The sequence below is a fragment of the Stegodyphus dumicola genome, chromosome 7, assembly GCF_044657685.1.
Source record: "Stegodyphus dumicola isolate Sdum_Otavi_A_Nest chromosome 7, ASM4465768v1".
Classification (NCBI taxonomy): domain Eukaryota; kingdom Metazoa; phylum Arthropoda; class Arachnida; order Araneae; family Eresidae; genus Stegodyphus; species Stegodyphus dumicola.
Genome location: NC_140774.1, coordinates 144,561,322 through 144,586,332, shown reverse-complemented (window position 1 = coordinate 144,586,332; position 25,011 = coordinate 144,561,322). Strand labels below are relative to the sequence as shown.

Sequence of the window (25,011 nt, the reverse complement as noted above, 5' to 3'; positions counted from 1 at the left end):
TTTGTGTTGATGTCTGCAGCAGCATTAACTATCACCACGGCGACCATTACTTCGTCTTCCCTTGACAATGCAGCATAAAAAGGCACTTCGGCTTTACTGCGCCTGACGACATAGCTGGATATGGAGTGGCACAATATCGTCTTTTCAGACGAGTCTCTGTTCTGTATACGTGTCTGAAGGCTCCGAAGAAAACGCACCTCACCGGCTTGCATTCGATATCGGTATATGAACCCTGCATCTGGTATGATGGTTTGGGAAGCCATTAGGTTTACGACACATATCTCTCTAGTTTGGATCGACTGTAATTTGAACGCAGATCGGTACATTTCTGTCATCTTACGTCCAGCGGTTGTGCTCTATCTTCGAGACCTGCCAACAAAATAATGCAAGACCACATGTTGCATGTAGTGTTCTGACCTTCCTCGACACAAAGGGTGTTCGATTGCTGCCTTGGTCTGCACTGTCTCCAGATCTGTCACCCATTGAAAACATCTCGTCATGCCAGGTGTGGCAGCTGTTTCTACTAATTTCGCACCCCTGTAAACCGCCAGACTGCTTAGAAATTTGATCATTTTGTCTTCATGTCGTAATGTTTTACGTACAATAAATATCTTTTTTGTATTTGCTTTCCTTCATGGTTTTTCAATTTTAATGGCCAACAGTGTACCATGGTTTGGAATTTTACTATAATTTCTTCTTTGTGCCGACCTCACGAGAATGCAGTTTACTTACTCAGCTGCGGATTTGAACGTTTCAGGGGTGGAGTTACTGCCTCGTCGCAATTACGTACTGCCGGGCCAGGTCTGCCAATGTTTATTCCAGCTGTAGACATTTTTTCTTTTCAAGTATTCCAAAAATACTTGAGTAAGCTTAAGTAGACTATTTTGTGTGTAGTTGAAATCTACGCTACTTGAATTTAAAATTTCATGTTTGTGTTATTTTAGATACCCGCAAGTAGTGGAGTTTCTTCTGTAGAACAAGCAATGTCTTTTGTTAATTTCAAGAGTTCAACAGAAAAACGTATTTTAATCTTTTTCAAACTTTTCCATCTTAATACAGATTGGAACGATAACTTTCTTGATAGTCCAGTACGGTCTTGAAGAATAGTTAATAAAACTTCCAGACATAGTATTACCCGTTCATCATAATTTAAACAACATATGTTTATTGTAAATATGTATCATTTACATTGTTTTGCAAGGGTTATACATCAATGCTAAATTTGCCCTAATGGAAAAATAATCTTGAATTTTTAGAAGTTATTGCATTGAGAAATAACCGAGTTGAAATCATATTCAGAAGGAACTGCATGAACATTAAGATCTTATCTTTAACTGGTAAACGATTTTAATACCAGTTATATTTCTAGAAATAATTGTTCCATGTTTTGTGTACGTATCGTAATAAAAAAACCGGCATACAAAAGGAAATACCTGATAGAAGAGCAAAGAAACGAAGAAACAAAGTATTTTTCCGAGATACACCTATTACAACAGTTCCGGAGTGCTTCATCATCAATTCATACCTCCAATCATCTCACATATCCGATGACAAAAGAGCAAACAATTATCAAACAATTTTAAGAGTCCAGCTGTTGCAAAGAAAACTCACGTATATCGGTTTCTTCAACATGACATTAAATTTTATGCATCATCTTAGACAATAAATACCGCAACAACAACATATGCATATCTTCGATCATTTCTGCCCTACTCCGTAGAACTACTGTGACCGAGTCGAGAAAATAACAGAAAACCATTGCGATGGAAGCTTACCTAGTTTACTTAATGGTTCTCGTCGCATTTTTGGCAGCAATTTTATCCGGTGAGTTACATTTTCATATTGTTGAAATAATTACTTTTTTCTTTTTCATTGTCGTAGTCTGTTTATTTAAATAGGGTAATGCAGGGTAATTATGCTTTTCGTCATCAAGACAGGGAATAAGCACATTAGCACAATTCGACCCTCTCTCACCACAGCTATCCTTTCCATGGTTTTGAGTAATTTTTCTGGGGAAAAATGACAGTGTAGCTAATATTTTAAAGTAAGAGACTGTAGTTCGTGACATAACAAGGAATATTTAATGAACAGTATATTTCGTGCTGTGAAAGTATACTTAGTGATGATGTTTCAACACGGCGTTCAATTTCGATTTATTTTCTTTTCCCACAAAATATATATCGTTGAATTTTAGTTTACCTTAAATCCGCACCGCACTAAGATTGCTGATTTTGTTTTCAAAAACGGATTTAATTTCTTTCATTTAACTGGCATACATATTCATATTTTGGAAAAGACCAGAGAAAACGAAGATAATTTCTTCTGGGAACAAAGATGCATTTCGTTGCTCCTTTCTAGAAATGCAGTGGAATTTTACGCTTTGAATAATATACAGGCATAATCAATAACTCAAATTTACGATATATTTATTCCCTTTTTCCCGGAACGCAGAAATCAGTTACATGTTCAAGTACTATGTTTTCCTCTTTCAGTCCATCTGCAGCTCATAGTCATAAGAGAATACTATGGGGCCTGCTGACACCCGCTACAGTTGTTTCAGATTTATGTCTCCGTTTAAGAACTAAGAAATTTTGGCCAGTTTCGAAATGAGGCTTTCAGATGACTCAGTATAGTTTCTTACTTTTTTAAAAGCAGGGGTTCTCCAACGTTTTCGTCGATGTGTACTCTGCACACCTAAGCAAATCAACATAAAGAGACTACGATCATCAACGGTGTTCGAAGTTACGACCTGGGACCGTGTTGCAGGAGACGTGCGTCCTTCATCTTCGATTCGTGGTTCAGATCTTCCATGCGCCACAGAAGTGAAACTTCTATCACTGTCAGGGGCCTTAATTTCGAACACCTTCTTTAATAACGATCATTGCTTGTTTTTGTTCTGATTTAAAGGTTTCTGCTGTTCTAAAAATAACAAAACATGTTTTCCTCACTGTTTGTGTCCTTCCTTTTTGCGTTTTGTGCTGTCACTACCCCACCAGGAAAGCATACATTGCTATGCGATTTCCAATGTTCTAGGTATACTCTATCACTCCTGAAAGTTTGTCACTGCTGGACTGATAACCCAGTATGTCCAGTTCTCCTGGGCCGACTAATGAAATTTATCTTGTGTTTTCCATGTCTCGAAAGCGCGATTTAAAACATATATTAGATTTATATTATATGCATTATCCAAACATACTAGGTATTTTGACACAATGTAGATTTTTTTGTCAAATAATACACCAGGTTGTTTGTTTCTATATTTCGATTCTTCGACCCGAATTATACCAAAGTGCCTAGTTTTGAAAAATTCTCAAGAGAAGGTTTCAAGATATAAACACTCAAAATTTTGCCTCCTCAGTGTTAATTAAATTTGTATATATGTTCCTTAATCTCTCTCTTTTTTTTTAATTTACCCGCTTGCTTATTTCACAAATCGAAATTCAGTTGCATCCAAAAAAATTCGCAAATATTTTCTGATTTTTTTAATCATACTTTTTTGTAAATTTTATAAATTCTTCAAGATAATTTTTTGCTAATAAAATGTAAAGTTTTTAACATCATCTTAACCCGCGAGTGTGCTCTCTGAGTCCAATAAACCCGGTCGATTAAAGAAACCTTTTTGAAAATGCCTCTTTTTTTCCCAAGTGTTTGTGGTTCAGTGTAGTCTCCTTTAAGGCCATCCTCTTTATGTTTCAGAAGTTTTTCGCCGGAAATTTGATTTGAAGTTTTGTTTTGATCGGGTCTGGTCTCTCAGACATAGCGCGCCTATTCGCATTGCTGTAACGTAGTTCATTTGCGGTAGCACAGAAAGCTGCAAACATGTCATGTAACTTTTCCTATAAAGAAGAAATGTTACGTTTGCAAAAATTATTAGAAGATGTATCAACTGTTGAAGATTCCATTGAAGAAAGTTATAGTGAATTTTTTAGTTCTCATGATACTGATTCAGAAATCGAGATGCATTCTGAAAACGAAAATGAGACATTTAAAAAAACATTTATTGCTTTATTGGAAAACACAAAAAAAGCAATGGTCAAAAGAAAAGCCTAAAGCTGATGTTAGACTGATGTTAGAAGAACTCCAGCTCATAATATTATTATCAAATGAATCGTGGGAACGTTTACTAAGCGCACAAATATTCCTGAAAATCGTCAGTTACACAAATATTTATACTGCATCTATTTCTGATAGCTTTCAAAGAGAGAGAGATTCTCGTCACAAAACTCTAATTGAAATTCGCGCTTTTATAGCACACTTATATTTCTGTGACATAAGTAATTTCATGTAAATGTGCGGGATGTGTGGGCAACAGACGGAACCGTTTCGGAATTTTTCCACAAAACTATGTCCTACAAACTTTTTCTTTTTATTATCAAGATGTTTGCGTTTTGATGATCTAGGAACTCGCGATAACAGATAAATTTGCACCTATGTAAGAGAGGTTTTTTAAGATTTAGTGATTAACTGCCAGAAATATTACACTGTCGGTAATTTCATAACAATTGATGAAAACTTGAAGCTTTCTGAGGAAGACGTTCTTCCAGGCAGTATACTCCTAATAAACCTGAATAATAATTCCTGAATAACCTGACTAATAACATAATGAATTCCTAATAAATGCTGTATTAATATAATATGTTTTTCTGTTCCTTTAAAAAAATTTATTCCATAAAAATATTATAGAAAGTAAAATTTAATTCTTATAACTTGCATATTTTTTTAAGTTTGATCATAATATTTTGGTACAAATGTAACACTTTTACTTAATCCTTTCAGGACGGGCGTCTCATATACGCATTCCATAAGAACGTCTCTTACAGCCGGGCGTCCCATCCACGCATCAGTAAAGATCGCATTCAGAGGACGGGTGATGCGTATATGCATTTTAAGGTGGAACGTTTTTCTGAAGGCCACTAGATGGCATCCTGTGTCCATTACTTTTGAAATGAACACAGTTTTAGGTTCCTGACCTTTAGTTTGATATATTCTACTTGAGTTTGGTATTTTACTCATCAGCTTTTCGAGGGTGGGCGGGGGCGGAGGAAAAGCGTAAACAGAGGTAGGCTCTTTAAATAGCTGCGTGCTAATGAAAACATTCTCGTATCTGATTTATATCCAAATCCTTTTTTACTCTATTTTTTTCCTCTACTTTGTACGGTCTTTTAGGGTTACTGTGCGGAGATTTTTTACGTTTTGCATTGCCTTCAGATATATTTCCGTTCCTTCTTTTTTTATTTAGGAAAGCCTCACCTCCAGTCTATTATGGCGGGAAGGAGGCGCTATTTATCAGAGGAAGAATAGTATGGTTAGTGAACCATTTACTAACGCAAATGAGAGTACTAATTCATTTTCTAAAGAGTTAAAAAGTGATACTTTTTCTAAGAGTTACAAGGTGATACTTCTCTGTGCTTCGAAATTTACCACGCTCGTTTTCATTTTAAATTTTGTTACTTCTTACTGTAAATAGTCTTTATTGTGTTTTTTTAATAATTTTAAAACTTTATTGATGGATTTTATCAATTAAAACTTTAGAATAATTTGAATAGCGCTTCCGAAAAGTATTATGGAAGATAAGCAATTTTTTAAGTATATTTCCATGTAAAATAAAGAAATAAATGTTTTAAGGGCTAATTTTAACATATATAAGAGCTCAAGTAATAATCTAAAATGATACCAAAAATTTTTGTTATAAAATTAGGCTTAATGATGCAAAACCTCCGTCCTGTACGGTGACTGCCTTCGATTCTCTTCCGTCCCGTACGAGCGTCTTAAACAAAGGTGCGCCGTCGCGAAAAGGTTAAGGAGTAACAGTTTTTTCTTCAAAAATCACGAGGCGGGTTTTTTCGACCCAAGGCGCGTGCTCGTGTAACTCAAAAGAGCGCGCGCGCTCCCGGGTTAAAGTAAATATATTTCAAAGCATACCTGCAAAAAATAGATTTTGATGTTCAAAATTTACTAAAATTTATACATTTATATATTTATACATACTTTATACATTGGCGCGTTTTCAAATTTGGCATCATTCTTTCAAGCAATAATAACGCCAAATATATTTTATGGATTTTATTAATATTATCAGCGAATTGCTAAATTTCCAAATAAATTTTTGCAGACTTAATTATATGGGATTTTTTGCTCAATTTTATAAATATTTATTAATACTATATGAAAGTTTATTTTTAAACCATAAAGAACATTCAACAATATATTTTTATTTTTTTAATTGCATTCTTTTCTTTAATTCTCTTTACTTTTCTTTCTTTCGAATGAATAAATAGAAAATTTGAAAACAGTTTTTTAAAGAAAGTACGTAACTCAAACAATTAAAATAAAATTTCAAAAAGCAAAAATTTATCTAAAAATAACAATTGTGGTTAAAAAATATAATATATAAAATTATTCGAAAGATTGAACGAAGCACTTTTTCTTCCTCTCGTGCACAATGGAAATAAAAGGAAAATAATTTACCATAAATGAACAAAGTAGCCAAGTGAAATATTCTTGGCGTAAACTGAAAAAAGAAATCTAATATAAAGTTTTGAATTTCTCGGTAAATTTCTCACCAAATGTTCTAGAAAAAATAACATTTAGACATAATTTGAGTCATTTTTACGGGTCACATTTACTCATTACACACTCATGCTTTACTTTATTTTAATACCCTTTTGGCTGTCCATAATGTGTGGTGAAAATCTCAAGTGCTATATGTCAAAATGAACAAACGCTCCACATAAACACACATGAACTTGTTAGCACATAGGAACCCTTTTTGACACACCCTAAATTCAATTGTTAATTCTCCATGAGCTAATAAACATGAAAAATAACTAGAGTGTAGGTGGAGAGCCCTACAAAAACACATGCATACAATACAAAATTTTACCCACATTCGGCCTTAACCACATACAAGCTTTCTCTTGAAAACGCATAATTTGACTTGGCTAAACGTTTTGTTTGTGCCGATTGAAGATTTTCTTTTGAACACATTAAGGTTTAACTACATTAACTTTACATTCTGAGAATTTTGGCTCTAAATAATTATTACACATGCTCTTTGAAATTTAAACTTACATTTGCAGTATCATTTAGTCTACAAAAGAGATATTTTCACAATTTACAATCACATAATTTTTACCGCAGTAGAAAATAAAATAAAAATTACTTGACTTCCTCTTCTCGCCCATAGTTCGAATTTAAAATCAATTTTTCACTAACAAGCACTAATAAAAAAGCTGCTTGTATCAGGTCAGAACCTTTGGCGTGTTAACATAAATAGTCTTTTGACAAACAAATTCGAAGTCCTAGTTCTTTACATAAACATTACATTTCTACAATACACTGTAGCTTTGTACTTTCGCCAAATAAAACTAAAATTACTTTAGTCCTCAACCGAGGGATTGACTTTACAATGTAACTTAGTGTTTGAAAGGTTTTCATGTAACTTTACAAACAGAAAATATTTATTGAAAAATTCACTCATCTTTGTTTCTCGTTGCTTGATATTCAGCTATTGTTTTTCGTTGCTTAGTATTCAGCCATCCTTTTACTACAGAAGTCTTTCCATGTGAAGCATTGAGATTGGAGATTTTTATCTCTGCTCTCCTTCCACTCGTTGGAGTTGGCCTTGGCTCTCTTCCTTGCCGTGTATCGCCTACTTGCGCTATTCTAGTCTTGTCTGCTGCGAGACCTTTGCAAGGCACGGCCAACTTTTTTCTTAGTTGGAGCCTTTCTCCTCGGCGATCCCTCATCCTTAATTCTTTTTTTCCCGCTGGACCTTCCATTTGTCGGGGGGTTCTGTTTTGGGAAACTCTTCGGGTTGTCAGTGGCCTTGTCATCTCGTCAGTTCTTTGCCTTTTTTATAGTGCTGGAAGCGTCGGTGGGGCCGAAACCACCTTTGATGATGCCGTCTCTTCTGATTCGGGAGCCTGCAAGAAAGATGTTTTCCAGTTTGTCTCTTTGCCTTGCTTTAGATGCTGGGGGTCGACTTCTGGTATATTTAGGTCTTCCACCACCTTTGGTACCATATCTTTCTTACCACTTGCACATGCACTTGGTGATCTTCTAAGTAAAAACTGTACGTGTAGTGAATTCGTGTAGGAACTACACAGAAATTTTACCGCAGTAGGGGAAGGTTTAAAAGTACCCTTAATTAAACTCTTTAAATTCACAATGCGTCAACTTAAAGCTAATTCAAATCACAAGAAATAAAAAAATTCGAAGATATTCGCCAGTAGTGGAAACTAAGCTACAGAGCTTAGAACCTCCTGTTAATTAAAAACGCGTCGAAACTAGTCACAGCAAAGTAAATGCTGTTATGCCACGTAAACCAGCAATAACTATGAAAGTAGAAGCTCAGGCTACAGAATGATGGCAATAGCATTAACTCCCTAACTTTCCTTCTGAAACTCGGTATTTAAACTCTTTCTCCACAAGGTTGTAGCGTTTATATTTATTTTAACTAACATTTATTTTAAGCTATCTTTCCTGTCAAGCCTTTACTTTCCCCTGGAATTTCCAATGCCAGAGTATGTAAATTTTAGTAGAACGCGCAGAGTATTCAAATTTTTAGCAGAAGTAATTTTGAGTTAAATAAAAGGGAAACGAGTTTGTAAGTGTGCTTTCTTGATTCACGAGCGTGAAGGTTGCTTGGTAGAAGTTTAAGAACCGCGCGTTTCAGCCTGTGTGTTTACTTCGGCAGTTACTTGAATCTTTCACTTCTTATTCTGAAAGTTTGCTGAAATCTCAGCTGTATCTTAGAACGCAGTTAAGTTAGTCAGGTTTATAGAGCCTCGTAGGTAGTGACTTGTTATTTCTTCATCCTGTTATATATTTTTAGTTGTACTTTTGTATTTTTATTTAACCGCCGGGTCGGCGTAGTTTGTGAGCGTCAAGTGAACGCATCTGTAACTTCTAAAGTGGAATAAAAAGGGAGTTAAACCCTTCTTAAGAGTTTGTGTAATTTCCAGTTCATAGCAGTCACTACTACTGTTGCGGGCAAGTTGGGGCCACGCAACACCACATTGGCGCCCGAACACGTTTCGAACTGAAATGGCCGAAAACTGGATGGAAGCTCTTGTACAAGTCCAACAACAAGAAATGGCGAGCCAATTGGAAGGATTTGAATACCTGGTCCAGACGATGAGAGTATCGATCAAGCCAAACGTCAATTTCGACGGAAAAAATTCGGTGGCGATATTTTTAGAAGGCCAAAAAATCATTTCCAGCTATACCCTGTGCCTGAAAGACAAAAAGTTGCCATAGCCACGTCTGCACTAAGAGGACAGGCCTCACTATGGTGGAAGAATATAGGCAAATTTTTATTAGGGGAATTCGGAGGCCAAACATATACCTTTGAAAATTAAAAAAAAAAATCATTATTAAAGGCCTTCCCCATAGTGAAAGACCGAGCAAAGCTAGAAGCCGAGCTATATAGTTTTTATCAACAAATTATAGCAGAGTTGACGGACTTTATTCTGCGAAAAATTAAGCTGACGGATATGCTGTATGGGAATAAACCCGACGCGGAGATTATTGAAATAATCTTACCAAGACTGCTACCCGCTGTTCAAGATTACTTCGAAATTCGAAACCCAAGCACCTTGCAGGAACTCTTTGAGTTGGCGGTCAAGTTCCAAAATCGCAGAACAGCGGAAAAAGCTAGAGGGGCATCGTATTCTCAAGGTCTCCGAATGCAATCCTCAAATGAACAGACCAGAAACACAAATCGCTCTTATGGGGAAAGAGCTATCAAGCTAACTCATCGAAGCTCGAAGGTCAAGGCCCAAAAAGGAAATTTGAAAACAACCGTCCGCGTACCCAGAAGGCAGAAGTTGAAAGGAAAGCTTTAAACGAGTAGAGGGGCCTGTAAAAGCGAGGGTCCAGACCCCTGAAGTTTCGAAAAACCCTCAAGAAGATACCTAAATACGGTCGTGGTAAAGAACTCACAATTACCGATTATACAAGTCCTGGTTGGCGATGTACCAGTAGAAGCCCTCATCGATACAGGGGCAGAAGGTAATTTTATGAGTGATATATTTTTTAAGAAGAATTTTAATAGGTTACGATTATTTAAAAATAAAAACACAGAAATCATAGCAGCGCAAGGACAAACTTGTCAATATATTGGGAAATTATCATTACAAATACAGGTAAAAAATGAAAGCCTTAAAGTATTAATTTTTGTGGTAAAAAATTTGCAAAGTCCACTTATTTTAGGCATGGAGTTTTTAAAGGCCGCGAAGGCCAAACTGAATTTTCAGGAAAATTCAGTTGTGCTGGAAATGGATCGGAGGGTGGTGGAGCCAGTGGCACAACAGCAAGTCGACCTTAGCCATTTGAATGACCATGAAAGCCAAGCCATCCAGCAAGTGGTGAGTACTTTTTCGAACTTGTTTTCAGAACGGCCTGGTAATTGTCAAATTGTTACGCATGAAATACAGTTAACTGCCGACAAACCCTGTAGGACTAAACCTTGCAGGTATGATAAACAGAAAGAGCAAATTATCGAAGAACACATTCAGGAAATGTTGAAGAACCAGATAATAACGCCTATAAATAGTAAGTACGCGAGTCCAGTCGTACTATGCAGGAAAAAAAAAATGAGTTCCCTCCTTCGGATAAAAGGGCTTGGAGGTTTGCTATCGATTACAGAAAGCTTAATAGTGTTACTAAATTCCCAGTTTACCCTTTGCCGTTCATAGAGGAAATTATTAGAAAGATTAAGTCAATTTTACTGCAAAGTTAGCTCCAAACTTTGAAGGCCCTTATGTATTTCAAGAAATCAAGGGAGTCGTATTGTACCTTAAGAACGAGAGAGGGGAAATCTTTAATGCAAGTCCCGACCAGGTGAAAAAATATTATAATCAAAATGATTTTGAAATCCTTAAAAGTTTCTTGCAGGACTCAAGCGCAAAAGAAGTGGGAGGTCCAGAAGTAACGCCATCCGTTCCACCACCCAAGAAGCAGAGAACTGAAGAGGAACCTAGCCCTTCTACAAGTCATGCTACGGTCCCGAAAAGAAGAAAGGAAAATTTTCAGACTCCAGCATTCAAGAAATACAAGAATTCAATGCCGCCGCGTAAAGAATCTTTGGTAAATAGGAAAAGACCAGGTACAACGTCCCGCAGTAGATTCTGCGTCGAGAAAATCACTTCCAGGGCCAGATAGTCAGGTGCAAACTAGGCCGCCGTTCACGAGAACAAAAAGACAGAAGGAGGAACGAAAAGACCACCACCAACAGAAGACATTCAAGCACGATTCCAGACCGGAGGCCGCGAAGACCAGCCGTCCAGGGGCAAAACGGAAAAGACAGGAACCCGAAGACTACCACTCCAAGAGGCCGGCGTACAGAGGGAGAAAAAGAAAAATCACCATGGACGAAACTCGAAGAACCCAAAGGAGACGACTGACTTCTATGAATTCCATAACGTAGGATCAGTTCTGTCAGAAGAGGACGTCGGAGTTCCAATCATCGAAAACTGAAAGATAAGTTAAAATCTTCTATAAATTTTTCTTTTGTTTCGAAATGCCATGCGTAAACACGAAGTTCTATATTTTGACGGAAGTCAATTTGTCTCGGTTGAGACTTAGTTTGTTTCACTTTATTTAGCTAAGGCAAAAGTATTATTTTCTTGTATAAAATCTAAGAGCAAGCAGTTCCTGTTGGTCGAAAGACTATTTCTGTTATGTTAAAGCCAAAATTTTGCCGAAAGAAAAATAACTTCGTATTCTTGTATTAATGAAAACTTTAGTTTCAGTGCCGCCAGCTAGGCGAAGAATGCGGGAAGTAAAACTTTATTTTTATCTTATTCATTTTATGGTAAATTGTAAAAATCATATGTATTAGAATTTTGCAAATATACGTAAATACTTGAAAGTTATGTAAAAGTAGAATGTAGTCTAGAAGCATAAAATTTTAGATGCTAAAAGTAAATACTCGAAAGAAATGAATTCAAATTTAAGTATTAAACTGTAGATAAAATCATGCTTTAGAGCGAAAGCCTGCATGTCTAAAGATGAATGAGGGGGAATTAGAATGAATGTGTTTTGTAGGGTTCTCCACCTACACTTGAATTTTAAGAATGTTAAACATAGCTCATCGAGTTTCAGTATGTCGATTAAGGTGTGTCTATTTGGTCGTTGAATTCTAACAAATCATTGTGGTTAGGGGAAGTGTTGTAATACAAACACACGAATATTCTCGTTTGACACTACACATGGTGGAGAACCACGGTAAAGTTAAATTCATGTTTGACTACTTGAACGAATGTGAATTAAGCAGTTAATTAAGGAAAATAAAACGATTGAAAACGACAACTTTATCCAGTGTTAAGAAAGTGTAAATCATAATGTATTTAGAAGATACTGATACTTATTCCTTCCAGATGCTGGAAGGAAGAGAAAAGATTGATTGCTGAAGACCAGGAAAGGTTCCTGCAAGAAGAGATGGTAAAATTATGTACCTACAGAAATTTATTCTAATTTTTTAGAAAACAGTTTGTTTTATGTAAACGAGGCTCTTCAGTTTTAGTTCAGAATGTGGAAACTTTTTCACCAGGTCGTTTCTAGGACCTGCTTCCAAGTTTACCAAATTCTGGCAGCGGCAAATGTAGGGTTTATATTTATTTTAACTAACATTTATTTTAAGCTATCTTTCCTGTCAAGCCTTTACTTTCCCCTGGAATTGCCAATGCCAGAGTATGTAAATTTTAGTAGAACGCGCAGAGTATTCAAATTTTCTAGCAGAAGTAATTTGAGTTAAATAGAAGGGAAACGAGATTAAAAGGTGTGCTTTCTTGATTCACGAGCGTGAAGGTTGCTAGGTAGAAATTTAAGAACCGCGCGTTTCGGCCTGTGTGCCTACTCCGGCAGTTAGTTAAATCTTTCAACGTCTTATTCAGAAAGTTTGCTGAAATCTCAGCTGTATCTTAGAACGCAGTTAAGTTAGTCACGTTTATAGAGCCTCGTAGGTAGTGACTTGTTATTTATTCATCCTGTTATTTATTTTTAGTTGTACTTTTGTATTTTTATTTAACCGCCGGGTCGGCGTAGTTTGTGAGCGTCAAGTGAACGCATCTGTAACTTCTAAAGTGGAATAAAAAGGGAGTTAAACCCTTCTTAAGAGTTTGTGTAATTTTCAGTTCATAGCAGTCACAACTTCTGTTGCGGGCAAGTTGGGGCCACGCAACACCAAATGGTAGAATTTGCATTTCTTCACGCGGGCTACCAAATTTAAATATTCTGGCACTGATAATTAGGGAAATGAAGGCGTATAGGAAAGGATGTAAAATTAAATAAAACTGGTTATTTAAAATAAATATAAATCCCTACTAAGTAATCAGATGTTTCTTATATGTACACATAGTTTTGGTACATTCATAAAAACTGAGTTCATATTGTGAAACTTGAAAAAGGAATTTTTCCATTAAAATTTGTGAGCCGAATTATCTCTTTTGCAATATTTTTTACTCTTGGTTCGCTAAATTAACTGCTTCTTCATGCTTTGCACACTGGATGTTTCCATTCCTTTTTCGCTTCCGACATAAAAACATGCGTTTACAGATATTAATGTAAACTAGCGGGCTAGGACCAAAGTAAAATTTATAAGTTCTATGTATATCTGAAGGGAAAATGTACCACTATAACTTTTCAGCACTATTTTGGCTTGATTAACTATTTTCGGTCATACAAAATAGGGGGGTTGGATCAATATTGTCGTATAGACTGTGATTATAAAAGTACTTCTCTATGTACTGCTGTCCAACTCTCAATCCTTGATCATCATGAGGAAAGGAAGCTACATACATCTTCGGCTCCATGTTAGGATGTAAGGTACTCATATCAATGAGACCAACACATCTTGAATGAATTACAATATCTCTGTTTTATATAGGGTCGTCATCTGCATTCTTGAAAACAACTATAACTTCATTTTGTTTCGGAGCGTTTCAACATCCTCTGTGCTCACTTGTAACAACATTTTCGCCCTTGATGTACATATGGATAGCCTCAGGAATTTCAGTACCTTTTTCTCGTAGAGTTCCTTCTTCAAATGTTTTTAGCATCTTGCAGCCTTCTTCATATGTATTCACATTACTTAAAACTACATCCAGATGTGCCAGAAGTTCAGGATTCATAGCAACATTTCCAAGTCTATTCATTCTCAGCCTGAGGGCTTGTGCAAATTTAAAACATAGCGATGTTCATGCTATTTGTGATCAGGATGAGGTGGATGAATGGGTTCGCTTGATAAAATATGGCACCATGAATAGCCATATTTTATGAAATAACAATAGGGATCTGAAACTGTAGGCATTTCTATATTGGCACTCAGAGATACAAATCTAAGAAGACAGTTATCAGTACGTATGTAAGCAAAAGCCCGTAAGAAAATTGGTGGTTCCTATTCATTACATTACGCCATTCTTCTGAATATCTTGTTTTAGCTTCTAAAATTTGCCCATTGTGACAGCAGTGCACGTGTCTTCCGTGTTCATTTCTACAGTCCATTGTAGAGATCGCAACAAGCGTCCAATGAATCGACATCGTGCTGCACAACGTAAACATTCAGTCCATATTTTTCTGCATTATGAAGAGTGCTAGGTAAATGTCGTGTAAATGTCGTGTTCATGCGAAGCCTTTCTCCTCGTATAGCCATTGTTTCTTCAGATCGGTTTGTGAAACGTCTTGCATTCGTCGCTTACTGGCATCTTGTTCTAATTCTTTTACTCGAATCTCGCGATGGTTCTGAGAGTCATGTGTCCTTCTTCTACTTGTAACTTCTTTCTCTTCATCAGTTAGTTTCTGTTGTTTGATGAACCTCCTACTCGTTTCTGCTTTAGTTTTTTGAAGCGTACACATTTACTTGTTTATCTGCTTGTCCGATGAAATTCCTATTCTGCTTTAGTTCCTTTGGAACGTAAGGTTTCTCGTCGATGTGTTTGCCTGCTGAGTATCCTTCGCCGTTTCTTCTTTAGTTTTTTCAGTGTTTTTGCTATTGTGCTTGCCTAGTCAGTATCCTAGTCGTTTCTTCTTCAGTTTCTTGAGCACGAACATTTTCTTTCTGTGCTTCTTTCCTGCTCTATTTCCTTGTGGCTTTTTGTTTATTTTCTATAGCTCGCCGTAACTTTTGTGCTTCAGCTCTTCGTATTCTTAATGCATGTCTTGTAATGCTTCTTTGCGTTTTGGCATTTTAATATAAAAAACAAATAATACTGTACCAAAATTATAACTCAAATAAAATACATTAAATACTTTTAAAAGTTTAAACTGTACTCAAAAAAGAACATCAATAAAATCAGTTTATTCTTCCGAGCAACAACCAATTAGTAATTTTTTTTCTTGCGAAACCAGAAAACAAAACCATTTTAGATCGCGTATAACGTCATGATTTAAATATAATATAATATAATAGCGTTTTCGTAATATCAGTAAAAGAATGAACGTGGCCGTAACATATCTTCTCCACTATCCTAACCTGAAGCAGAAAGGTTTCCAACAGAAACTACTTATTTAAAATGCTGACATTGACGAAAAATGTTCGGCGCACAATAGCTTCACACGCAATCCGCATACTTTCTTCAATGTCAGAATATGACCTTATATAATAATAATATACTTAATGGTTGGTAATGCTATTTTTATTTAATATTTTGCAAATCGTACATTTTTTACTAGCAAGCTCTGTCATTGAAAGCAATCAATGACACCCACTACCTTTCGAAATAAAACATATTGTTATCTCCAGCGTGGGCAACTGTTGCCACTCGGAAAATATGAGTGCAAAAATTAGCGTTATGAGAGTTGTTATTTAACATGTCGGCTCATTAAAACCGTAAGAAGATGAGACGGGTCGAAATAGCTTCCCACGAATTTTTGGAATCCGCGGGTCCCTCTCTTGAAACACAATCCTCCTACTTTCAGGAGGATAAAATGCCACAAGTAAACAAACAAAGAAACTACAGACGGGTAGAGATTCCAATAGATTATTTAAAATCCCGACATTAAGGAAAAATGTTCGACGTACAGTGACGTCACATGCAATCGCATACTTTCTGCAGCGTCAGAATATGACCTTATAGATCAATATATGTAATGTTTAGCAATGTTATTTTTCTTTCACGTTTTGTAAAATATAAAAATATTTTATTAATAATCTCTGCTACTAAATTTTGAAATAAAGCAGATTTTCATCTCCAGGGTGCGTGACTACTGCCCCGCGGAAACAAATTAGGGCAGAAGTTAGCTTTTTCTGAGTTTTTAATAAATATCTCGGATGATTAAAGTTGTACCAAGCTGAGAATGGTCGAAATCACTTACGACGAATGTAGTCTGCGGGCACCTCTAACAACATTCAACTCTCCGTCGTACTGCAGGAGATAATGCCCAAAAAAAATAGGCAGATCCGCATAGATTTTAATAGTATAAATTCCCGTCTACACAAGGAGACATATCTCCGAACAATTACCTCTGTTTGTATGCGGCTTCAACGCCAGGCGGTCTACGCAGGGAAGCATATCTCTTTAAACGAGTTTTTAATGTCTGCGGCTCCGGCATACGAGTCAATTGCGATGATCATTGCCCGTGATGGAATAGATTGCCGCCAGAAACATATTTGACGCCAAGCAAAGGAACTGTAAATCGAAATCACACGTCCGAAAAATAGTTGTGGCTACTCTCAGCCTTCAGTTTACTGAACAAGTTGACGCGAAACGTTTGATGTTTTGTTATTACTTCTAGCAAGTTTTATTAATTTATGATGCGGTATTTCCTATGAATAATTATTCTCTTTTGATTTCTTTATAAATAGAATATTTCCATACCTTGATAAAATTGATTTCCTATTGTAAGATATAAAGCGATTCACATTTTTGCTTCGCTTTTAGCATTAACTAAATCTGCAGGAGTATATTTTCCTATTTAAAGACACTATATCCTTCTGATCCCGGAAGTCTTACAATAAAATCCTCACGTTTGTTTGCATAAGATAATATTTCCGATATTTTGTTAGTGATTTTTCAGCTTTTAATTTAGGTCTAGTTAACTCGATGTCATTTACTGAAGCGCTTAAAATTTCCGTGAACCAATCCGTGTGAGCATGAACACAGCTGAGCTAGTTCCTAACTTTTCCCACTAAAAATAAATGTTTTATGACTTCTGTAATTGACAGAGTTATATTAATATGAATATTAATAAATTTTTTGATGGAAAGTAAAGTAATTGTACGTAATATTATCATTTTAAATATATGCTTATATCAATTACAAAATAATTTTATTTTAATTATGTAAGCATAATTATTATATTTTTGCGTTATTTTAAATGTGATAAAATATATTATTCCGCTTTCATGTACTTAAATTTACTTTATTATGGTGAAGTGTGTTAAATTTTATGCTACATATTAAGTAATTACTCTATTTTCTTCTTTAAAGTAATGATTATATATATATAGAGAGAGAGATAGTGTGTGTATGCAAAAAGAGATATTGATAGATACATATAGATTTATGTATGCATTATATTTCGTAATTAATGCATTATATTTCGTAATTGTTTTTTCCTTTATTAATCTTATTTTTTTTTAATTTGCAGTTTTGTTTAATACATTTTTGTCATTCTTACGTTCGCCGCGCTTTTTCCCATTGCTGTTATATTTAGAGGTGATATTTTAAAATTGATTTGAAGTAAAAAAACATCGCGATCTCTCAATAAAATTCATTAGATCTCGGAATGCAACAAAAGGAACGCGTACTAAACTGTCTATGTTGCTTTCATGAAAGATGCATGATATGACTGAAAAATTTTATACCCATAGTTGCCATATTTTGGCATATTCTAAAAATTTAATTATTTCTACTATGATAGTAACTCATTTTCTTCTTGAATAATTTGGGCTTTAATGCTTTATTTTGACTTGAAAATTTATTTTACGTTTTCCGCTACGCAACAGCTATTAAATATATCTTACTGTAGAGTTTGTGTAAAGTCAAGCTGAACTGTTAATAAACAGTTAATAACTGTTTCTTTTACAGCTACACATGAGATTGTATTCATTATAGTTTAGACGGGAAAGGATCAAAAGTTAAGGGAGATAATGCATCTGCCTCTCTTTAAGGAGCTGACATTTAGTGTAGCTTAGAACCCGTACAGGTGTGCTAATAATTATTGTTAGTTATTAATTTCAAAATTATTAATTTTATTATTATTATTATTACTGCACAATTTATGGTACTTAATAATTTAATAGCGCACAATAAATTCTCGCATATGTTCCGTTTTTGGCTACAGGAAGCTGTCATTTTTAAAATGATTCGGTCATCAAGATTCCGATCTGTGCTGCTGCTGCAAAATCCTGGGCGATGCAAAGCACTTCCTTGAGGTGTTCTCTCACTCCCTGGTTTAAAACCAGGGAGTGAGAGATTCCAAGTGAGGCGTAGTGTTTTAGCGTTAAGCTGACACATTGTGAATTTTGGAGTTTAATAAAGGATAATTTTAACCCTTCTCCTGTGTAGTTTCTACACAAATTTACTACACGTACAGTTGTCGTTTAGGAGATAAGCAAGTGGTCTTACATATTCATGAATATTTTTATGCAGCGGCCTGATCGCAACAGTGGTTTGGTGCTCCTGACTGTTGTATTGTTTATAGGTCTCGGGTTTATATTCCGGAGAAGGCATAAATAGTTTTAAGCGCATAGTGTCGGCGCGGATTTGTGGCAAAACGCACGGGAAATGGAAAGTACTTTTGCGTGGATTGGCAGTAGGATTAGAAGGTGGGAGATACATGAACCTGTTCTCTGAAATACTCTTAAAAAATATGGTCAAACTTAGACAAAGTCATAGTGTCGACTGTATGGTGATCAAGGTCGATTCCAAAGATAGACGCAAACTTCCGTTCCTTGCCATGACAAAATTAGTGGACTTGCTCTGATTAGATGAGGCAAGCGAGACAATAATTTTCTTCCCAATTTTTGTGTTTGAATGTGTTACTTTATTATAACTTCATCACACTTTGAAATTTCTTCATTATCATTACTTATCATTAATTTAATAATTAATATTTTGTATTCGCAGGGTCTGCAGCACAAAAGAGCCAGATAAAGGATACTTCGTTCCGAGACCTTATTGATTCTGGTGTTGGTGAACTTCAAAGGCTAATATAAAATTCAAGGTTAGACTTCACTCTACAATGAACTCCAAAGAGTACCTGACATTCTCTAAGAGGCCCTGTTTAACAAACGATTGTGAAATCGATATTCTTTGCAAAATTTATGTCTAGATTCAAATAAAACAATTATTAAATTGAGTGCCTTAGTTGTTTTGAAATACTTCATTCAAACATTAAACACAAATCTCTTCATTTGATGTACGAGGCACAGATGGCGTTGGCTGTCATTGAAGTAGGAAGAAAAAAAGTGTTTTTCCCTTTCGACGTCGTGACGTGAACTGATTAAGATGTGTAATAACTTTCGGGGCCAGAAAAATTTCCCGACAATTGTTAAAAAATGTATATATTTTGTAGTATAGAGAGAATATAATTAGATAAATCAACTTCTTAGAGTTTTTATTACAGATTCAACATCACACTACCCAGGTAAGTGAGCAAGTTTTGTCTTTAGTTTTTCTGGATTGCTCGGTATCTGGGATGAGTGAAGGAAGTATTTTTATTTTAATGATATTTAATGATAAGACTATGTTTTAGTAATAGCAAAAACTGGCGTCTGCGACAGGACTCTAAGAAATAAACTTTAAAAAAAATTATTTTAATGGTTATAGATAGTTTTTGATGTATTAAAGTATAATTAAGTTTAAATTCGAAACTATTTTTTGTAAAGCAGTTTGTTTTATTTTGAAAGTTTGTCTTATTTTGAAAGTTAACTATGAAAGCTTTAAAGGCTCTGAAACTTAAACGGGCAGGTTTACGCACTTCTTTTGCAAAAACTGCTAATATTTTAAAAACGGAATTAGTAAAAGAAGATTTTTCTGTAGATTTAGTACGAGATAAACTTACTAAACTACAAAATGTATATTCAGATATAAAAAATGTAGATGATAAAATTCTTGATTTGTTAGCTGAAGACGGGAAAACTTTAGAGGATGATGTTACTAAAGAAATCGAAAGTCGCGAGGTGTATTCTGATGATTTCATAACACTAACTCGGCAAATTAATGAAAAATTGCAATTTTCAGATGAAATCAATTTAGAAACAAGACCAAATGATGGTGCTGGTATTTGTTGTAGTAAGATTAAACAGTATAGACTTCCGAAAATCGAACTTAAGAAGTTTGATGGGGAATTGATAAATTGGTTACCGTTTTGGTCGCAGTTTGAGAAAATTCACACTGACCCTGATTTATATGAAAGTGACAAATTTTCCTATTTGATTCAGTGTATGAAGCCCGGATCACGTGCTAAAGAATTCATTGAAAGCTATCCGGTGACTTCGGAAAATTATGATAAAGCTGTTTTAGCTTTGAAGGAACGTTTTGGGAAACCTGAATTATTGGTAGAAGTGTATGTTAGGGAACTAATTAAATTAATTGTTTCTAATGTGAAGGCAGATCAAAAGGATAAATTACCTGTTGATAAACTGTATGATAAAATTGAAGCTCAGTTGAGAGCCTTAGAGTCTTTAGGTCTTAAATCGAGCGAAAACACATCGTGGTTATTTCCGATGGTGGAATCGTGTCTCACAGAGGATGTTTTAAAGGCGTGGCAAAGGAGTTCGCTCTTTAACCAGCCTGAAGGAACTGATCTTTCTCGCCTTACCAACTTAATGAAAGGCCCACCAGCGGCCGAGCGGTAAAGACGCTGAACACTGGTAGTTCGGTCCGAGGTTCGAATCCCGCGAACCGGCTGGCTGCATGGGCGTTTTTGTGGTTTTACCCATGTGTAACGTGTATACGAGCCAGTTTCCCTTAGAAAGTCCTCCACGAAAGGCATCCCTCCCCTTAGGCAGATAGCCCTAGTGTGCTTTGCCATAATTAAATACACCACACCAACTTAATGAAATTTTTAAAGTCTGAAGTGGAGGGTGAGGAGAGATTAAAATTGGCGCGTAATGGACTCGATGGTGTTAGTCGTAAAGAAGGATATCATGATAAAGCAAAGAGGGAAACAAAAGGTAAATTTAAATTTAAGAAACAGGGAAATGTTCCCACTGCCACAGGTTTTCTTACAACCAGAGAACATGCATGTATTTTTTGTGGTAAAATGCATGATAGTAAAAATTGTTACGATGAGCGTTCATTATCTCTTAATGAAATTATTTCTAAAGTTAAGGAGAAAAAATGCTGTTTAAAATGCTTGGAACCAAATCATATGGTAAAGTTCTGTAAACAGTTTGTTAGGTATTTTGCTTGTGGTAAATCACACTCAGTTATTTTGTGTCCGGACATTAATAATGAAACTTAACTTCCTACAGAAAAATCAGAAATAGACAACATACATACGGCTACAGCCAGGCAAACTTGTACCGCTGACGTAGCTTTAATGACTTTACGCGTAAGAGTAGCTGGTGTCAAAAAGCATAAAGATGTTAGAGTACTCTTAGATTGTGGTTCCCAGAAATCGTATATTTTGAAATCATTAGCCACTGAATTGGGGTTACCAATTACTTCCAAAGAAAATGTTGCTCTTACTTTATTTGGAGGTGCCAGAACAGAGGCAAAGATGCATAACAAATATTTGGTAAAATTATGTTCAGCCAGTCCGCGTAAGTATTCAGATCTAGAATTTGAATTTTTAGATCAAGATACATAATATGTGGGGATATACCTCGGGTACCCAAGGGTCCGATATTAAAAGAATTAAAACGAAACAACATTCGTTGTCGGATCTCGGAGCAGATTGTCCAAAAATAGAAATGCTCATCGGTAGTGATATTTATGGAAAAATTCTCACGGGATCAGTAAAACAATTAAAAGGAGGACTAACAGCAGTTTGTACAAAACTTGGTTGGACAGTTTGTGGTGTATCGGAGGAATTTGTTAATCGCAAAGATAAAGATGCTTCCATTTTGTGTGCAAGTTTAGTGGGTCACGACTTTAAAATCTCCGATCTTTGGAGTTTAGAAACGATCGGAATATTAGATGCTCACCAGAATTCAACTAACGCTGCTGAGGAAGAAATTGCCCACGAACAATTTTTAAACTCTCTTTCCAGAAACGAAGATGGTCGTTATTGTGTCGGATTACCTTGATTAGTATATAACGCAGAATTGCCATCAAATCGTCATGTAGCAGAAAAAAGATTGTTCACTGTCACCCGAAAACTCAAGTCTTTACATAAATATGAAGAATATGATAGAAATTTTAATGAATGGATGGAGGAGGGTGTAATTGAAATAGTACCAGACAATGAACTGAATTATAAAGGGCACTACTTACCGCATCACCCAGTATTTAAACCAGACAGTGTCTCAACTAAGATAAGACCTGTTTTTGACGCATCATGTAAAGTTAATAGATCGCCCTCCCTTAATGATTATTTAGTAAAAGGGCCAAATTTAATAGAAGAAATCCCTTCAGTTTTGTTAAGATTTAGAGAAAAATGCATTGGCGTAACCTCTGATATCCGGCGTGCATTTTTACAGATTGAATTACGGAAAGAAGATAGGGACTTTTTAAGATTTTTATGGTGGGAGAAAGATAATGTACTGAAGGTTTTCCGCCATACGAGGGTAGTTTTTGGAGTAAAGTCTAGCCCTTTTCTATTAGGAGCGGTTATTTCAGTTCATTTAGCACAAGTACCAAAGGAACAAAGTTCTATTGCTCAGAAATTAAATAAATCCTTTTATATTGATAATTGTGTGACTTCTGTTGATAACGAAAAGAAGCTTGTGAATTTTGTGAAATCTTCTACTGAAATATTAGCTGAAGCAAAAATGGACTTACGTATGTGGACCTATGGCCCAGTAGAAAAAGATGTGGAACTAACCCAAAGTACTTTGTGCACTGAGTCCACAATGGAGAATTCTGTACCAGTTTTAGGAATTATGTGGGACAGAATACAAGATAACCTTTATATTGAAATTAAGACTGTATTGGTTTCGGATAATTTGTCTAAAAGAGAGGTTTTGTCAGTAACGCAGACAATGTTTGATCCTTTGGGTTTCTTGACACCTGTTTTATTGCCTGCAGAGTTACTGCTACAGGAAATTTGGGCGATAAAAGCAGACTGGGATACTCCATTACCAGATAGTATCAAAAGTATATTTTCGAGGTGGTATAATAAATTACAAATTTTGAATAAGTTGAGAATACCGCGACGTATAGGTTTTGGAGATAGAAGTTCCTGGACACTTCATGTATTTTGTGATGCTAGCCAGCATGCTTATGCCACGGTAATATTTTTGAGATGCGAAACTAAAGAAGAAACATTAGTCAGTTTTGTAATGGCTAAGTCAAGAGTCGCACCCTTAAAAGAACTTACTATTCCCCGTCTAGAACTTATGGCCTGTCTTTTGGGCGTGCGTCTTTCTAAATATGTGACAGAAGCTCTTACATTAGATGACATCCCGAAATATTTTTGGACCGATTCCACCACGGCCATATCTTGGATTCAAAGAAATGATGCTTGGGGGACTTTTGTGGGCAATCGCGTGAAGGAAATTTGCGCTTTCTCTAAAGCAAATCAGTGGTCATATGTACAGGGTCATTCTAACCCAGCTGATTTACCTTCTCGTGGTTGTTCCCCTCTTCAGTTTTTCGAATTAAATTGGTGGAGAGGGCCTGTTTGGCTCAAAGACCCTAGGGATAGCTGGCCAAAATTAGAGGTTAAGCCAAATGAAACTTTAGTTTTTTCAGAGCGCAGGAAAACCATAAATTTAAATGTAAATCTTAGTATAACTACAAAAGCGGATAAAGTTAAGTGGTGTGAGAAGTTCTCTAAATTTTCAAAAATGTTAAGAGTTTTAGGTTGGATGAAGAGATTTATCAAAAATTGTCAAAAGAAAATTGTAAATAAAGAGCCTTTTCTGTCTGCTTCCGAGATAAAGGAATCTAAAATTATACTTCTTTCACTTGTTCAGGGGGAGAGTTTTCCAGAGACTGGAGACTCCATCAATGGTCTTTTGACCGTACGAGATCAGAGTGGCTTAAGAAGAGTAAAAACGAAAATCACCGAACGAGATAATCCTTATGCATTCCGGTACCCGATTTTATTACCGTCTAAGCATTATATTGTTGACTGTTTAATTAGAGATTACCATTTAAAGCATTCTCATGCCGGCGTACAAGCATTAACTGTTATAATTAGAGAAGAATTATGGATCATTGGTGCAAGACGCCGAATTAGATCGGTGGTGAAACAGTGCGTCCATTGTAAACGATTTTCAGCAAAACCTCCAACTACTGCACCCATTCAATTACCATTAGACAGAGTTCGAGATGCTTTCGCATTTGAAGTTACCGGCATAGATTTATGTGGCCCTCTGATTCTCAAAAATAAAAACAAAACCTGGGTAGTACTGTTTACGTGTGCTGTATATAGATGTGTACATTTGGAACTAGTGACATCCGTAAGTACCGAATGCTTCATTCAAGCGTTTCGTCGGTTCATAGCCAGAAGAGGTCGGCCATCTACAGTTTATTCAGACAACGGCACAAATTTCGTCGGTACATCAGCATTGCTGAAAAAGGTTGACTGGGTAAAGGTAATTGCTCAGGAAACTTTACATCCCATCACTTGGAAGTTCATTCCGCCCACTGCTGCTTGGTGAGGCGGATGGTGGGAGCGTCTAATCCGCACAGCCAAGAATTTGATTGTGAGAGTCTTAGGACAAGCTGCAGTCAATTACGAAGAGTTACTCACCGTCATCTGTGATGTGGAAGCCGTAATAAACTGTCGACCACTTACTTATGTGTCAAATGACTCTGAGGATCTTCTACTATTAACGCCTTCCATGTTCTTACAGGACATTAAGGTTTCAGGTACAGCAGATTTGGATGCTTTAGATCGAAATAAACTCTTGGCTCGTCAGCGTTTCTGCCAGGAAATTCGAGAACAATT

General features: G+C 35.9%; 1 protein-coding gene and 1 long non-coding RNA gene across 2 annotated transcripts in view; one reads left to right on the top strand and one right to left on the bottom strand.

Moving 5' to 3' along the window:
- Positions 1–25,011, bottom strand: part of LOC118186526 (carbonic anhydrase-related protein 10-like) — an 850,161-nt gene that overhangs the window by 585,564 nt on the left and 239,586 nt on the right. The gene's annotated exons all lie outside the window — the stretch shown is intronic.
- On the top strand, positions 1,686–19,305 carry LOC118192587 (uncharacterized). The gene is made up of 2 exons (XR_004758781.2): positions 1,686–1,824; positions 19,074–19,305. It is a non-coding gene; the product is annotated as an uncharacterized LOC118192587 (long non-coding RNA).